At 38.6% G+C, this 4,638-nt stretch overlaps 1 pseudogene; it reads left to right on the top strand.

The window, feature by feature from the left end:
* The first annotated feature begins 1,126 nt into the window (after window positions 1-1,126).
* On the top strand, window positions 1,127-3,857 carry LOC105491953 (T-complex protein 1 subunit eta-like; annotated as a pseudogene).
* The last annotated feature ends 781 nt before the right edge of the window (window positions 3,858-4,638 follow it).

The raw sequence follows: 4,638 nt of genomic DNA on the forward strand, positions 1-4,638 counted from the left end.
AATGCTGACAGTTAAACATTTAGCATCACACTGCTGGTAATATGACTTTCGTAGTAGAAATGGGGGGAAAGGATACTTTTAAAAATATTTGGAGGTATAAAAACTGATTAAATGTGATTCAGAGGTAAATACAGTTTTGAGGCCTATTGACATATGTAGTTTGGCGAAATATAAAGAACAAGAAGAAAAGACTTATGAGAAATAATGTTCAATTATTGATTGTTGCGGCTTCCAGTGGAATGTGCTCAGTAGATCGGGTGAAATATTCATATTGAGAGATGTACAGATTTGAGAGTTACCTGTGTGCCCTCAAAGTCATTGTAAAAATGACAAAAGAAAGAAATTGGCCTAGAAAAATCTTTGAGAGAAAACTCAATATTAGAGGAAATAAGAAAAAGGATATACAGAGAAGGAATTAAGAGTAGCCAGAGAAATAGGAAGAGAGCTGGAAAACCAGAGAAGTCTGGTGAAGAAAGAATGTCAAAAAGGACCTTATTGATGGAGATAATAACATGCAGAATTCATCATCAGACCCTTGTTGGTGTTTTGTTTAAAAACGTAACCTAGAGGGAAAAATAAAAGGATTTAGATTGGAACAGGTCAGCACAGTGGACAGTAAAAGAGCGTATGATGTAAATATTCTCTTAAAAGAATCGAGAGCACCCAGGTAATTTCTCTTTCGGAATATTTGTAGGTTTGGCCTTGGGAGCTATGAGTCCACTCGTTCAACATTAGAACTACTAATCCCCAATAAAACTCTAGAAGGTTACATTTAGATTTTCTTGGCAGAATCATGAAGGTAGTCTGTAGATTTGGAGACCGGAAGAGTCCTTGAGATAATCTGCATGCCAAATACCTCAAAATTGAGTCATAGCAGTTGGCAACTTTTGATATGATCTCAAATATTCCCATGATAGCAAAATCCAGTAGTTAATCCAATTGCTTACAAGATAAAAGACATGTGGACTGTACCTAACACAGACACATACTCAAAACTGCAGTGAAAACTTTATTTGATATGTGCTGTAACAAAAAGTGCATGTGGGTGCAGGGCACTGTGGGTTGCTGGGTAGCCAGGACACAGAGAAGAGAGGAGGAGCAGTTGGCCACTGAATAAACTTCTCAAATGATGTCCATAGCAGTTATCCTGTTGGAAGAAGGGACTGATAGTTCCCAAGGCATCCCCCAGCTTGTGAGTAACATTAGTGCCTGACACGTGATTGCTGAGAGTGGAAGAACCACCCTGGGTTCCTATGGTGCAGATAAGCTTATTATGGATGGCAGAGGCAAGCAACAATTTTCCTGAAGCTTCTTGAAGTTGTCCGTCCTGCAACAAAGACTTCAATGGGCATTGCCAAATATCAAGATGCTGAGGTGAGTGATGGCACCACCTCAGTGACCTTGCTGGTTGCAGAGTTTCTGAAGCAGGTGAAACCTTATGTGGAGGAAGGTTTGTACCTGAAGATCATCATTCAAGCTTTCTGAACAGCCATCCAATGGGCAGTTAATGATAGCAAAGAGATCACTGTGACCATGAAGAAGACAGAAAAAGAGGAGCAGAAGAAGCTGTTTGGAGAAATGTGCCATCCTGCTCTGAGCTCCAAGCTCATCTCCCAGCAGAAAGCCTTCTTTGCAAAGATGGTGGTTGAGCTTAAAATGCTCAATCATTTTAAGCTACAGCTTAAAATGATTGGAATCAAGAAGATACAGGGTGGAACCCTAGAGGATTCCCATCTGGTAGCTGGTGTTGCATTCAATAATTTCTTTTATGCTGAGTTGGAAATGCAACCACAAAAGTGCCATAATCCCAAGATTGCACTTTTAAATGTTAAGCTTGAGTTAACAGCTTGAGTTGAAAGTTGAGAAAGTTGAGAAAGATAATGCTGAGATCAGAGTCCTCACAATGGGGAATTACCAGGCAATTGTTGATGCTGAGTGGAACATTCTCTATGACAAGTTAGTGAGGATCCATCATTCTGGAGCCAAAATTGTCTTGTCCAAACTCTCCAGTGGGGATGTGGTCACTCAGTACTTTGTTCACAGGGGCAGGTTCTGTGCTGGCCAAGTACCTGAGAAGGATCTGAAGAGGACAATGATGGCCTACAGAGGGTCAATCCAGACCATTGTGAACGCTCTGTCAGCAGACATGCTGGGCAACTGCCAGGTGTTTGAGGAGACCCTGACTGGAGGTGAGAGGTATAATTTCTTTACTGGCCTCCTAAGGCCAAGACATACACATTTATCCTCCACAGTGATGCCACAGCTTATGGAGGAGACAGAACAGTTCATGCCTAATGCCATCATGATTGTCAGGAGGGCCATCGAAAATGATTTGGTGGTGGCTGGTGGTGGGGCCATTGAGATAAAGCTCTCCAAGTACCTGTAGGATTAGTAAGGACTATTCCAGGAATGCAGCAGCTGGATTGGGGTGTATGCTAAGGCCTTGGAGATATCCTACGGCAGCTATGCGACAATACTGGTTTTGATACCACAAGCATTCTTAACAAGCTGTGGGCATAGCATGCCCAGAGAGGCACATGGTATGGCATGGACATCAACAATGAGGATATTGCTGACAACTCTGAGACCTTCGTATGGGAGCCAGCTATGTGCCAGGAAGAGCACCGTCATCAGAGAAATGAATTGTCTTGCACCTTGATTTTGGACTTCCCAACCTCCAGAACTGTGAGAGATAAATTCCCATTGTTTAAGCCATCCAGTCTATAGTATTTTGTTATGACAGTTCAAACTAACTAATACGATAGAATATTTGCTAATTGAGATAGCTCTGATAGTTTTCAGGGCACACATAGGGCTGCCACAAAAAATATGACAAACTGGGTGGGTTATAACAACATAAATTTATTCTCTCACAACTTGGGATGTTAGATGTTCAAAAATCAAGATGTTGACAGAGCCATGCTCCATCTAAATGCTCTAGAAAAGAATTCTTTCTTACCACTCTCCGAGTTTCTGATGTTCCTTGGCTTGTAGCTTCATCACTCTGATCTCTGCCTCCATCTTCAGATGGCCTTCTTTTCTGTGCATGCCTCTGTGTGTCTGTCTTATAAGGATACTAGTCACTGGACTTAGGGTTCACCCTAATCCAGTATGTCCTCCTTTTAACTTAATTATATCTATAAAACCTTATTTCCAAATAAGGTCACACTCTGAGGTTCTGGGTGGATATAAATTTTGGGAGGATACTGTTCAATCCCCTACAGCTGATAGTGAAGTACAAATTTTCAGTAAATATTAAAATACTTCTAAAAATTACAGATGTGAATTTTCTAAGTAATACAAATTATATTCTGATTTATTTTGTATCACATTCTAACTCATTTTTTTCCGTTTCATTTAATTTCTCTTTCCCTCATTGCTCCTGTGTCAGAAGGCCATGGCTTACCCATGAGAAACGATAAACTCTCTCTTGTGGTTGATATTTATGGGAATGCAAACTGACAGGTAAGCTGATGCACTCTTTCTTAAATATTTGACCCACAAATGTAGCCAGACAATTGAAAAAAATCTGTGTTTCCTAGCTGGTGTGGTTATATTAATATCAGACAAAGTAGACCTCCAGACAAGGAAAATTGCCAGAAATAAAGAGGACACTTCCTAATGATAAAAGGGTCAATTCATCAGAAAGACATATCTTAAATGTATATGTGCCTAATAAAAATGTTTCAAAATCTGTGAAGCAAAACAAGATATTCTCAAATCAATAATCACAGTTGGGCATTTTTAACACTCCACTATTAGTAATTGATATACTATCCAGACAAAGAATATCGATAAAGAGATAGAAAATTTAAACAGTACTGTCAACATATCTGGCCTAAATAACATTTAAAGAACATTTCACCGAACACTGAAAAATACACGTCCTTTTCAAGTATATGTGAGAAATTCACCAGTATAGGCAACTGGATAGACCAAAAGAAGTCTCAACAAATTAAAAAAAAAAAAAAGGAAATCTTATTGAGTATTCTCTAACTTCAATAGCATTACATGAGAAATCAATACAATATATAAAAATATCCGAATATTATAAAATGGAAAAAAATATGTTTTATCACCTTAACTTTAAAAATGAATGTCAGTGAAAGCTCTTATTCAACTCTATGAATCCCAAGTGGGGAATGAAAAATCTCCAATAAATTGTTCAAGAAAATTAACTCTCAAAACCAAATAATCTTTTTAGAATTTATTGTTTATGGAGCTCTTTACAGTTGTGTTACGTATTGCCATTGACCACTCACTTGCTACATCAAGAAAAATGTATTCAGCATTATAAATAATGCTTTCATATAGCCCAAGATTATTTACTTGAATATTCTATATTACTTTTCATGGTCTCATTTATTTAAAACCTCGAGGATCTCAAAGTCTTCCTGGAACCAGAGAGGGGACTGCTAATTGTCTTGGAAATGTAAAATAAACCATTTTTCTACATATGTTAGTGCCACTGTTTATTGACTATTTGCTCAGCTCTGGTGTAATTGGAGTCATTAGGGAAGCAAAAGCAGCTCCCATCCTGTCAGTACCTGACCTTTAAACTAGTCGTACATTCTGTGTTACTGGATGTTAAACAAGCTAGCCCTTTCATGGCATGGTAGCTGTTGTTGCAATGCAAGC

Source organism: Macaca nemestrina, chromosome 6 (assembly GCF_043159975.1).
Source record: "Macaca nemestrina isolate mMacNem1 chromosome 6, mMacNem.hap1, whole genome shotgun sequence".
Taxonomy (NCBI): domain Eukaryota; kingdom Metazoa; phylum Chordata; class Mammalia; order Primates; family Cercopithecidae; genus Macaca; species Macaca nemestrina.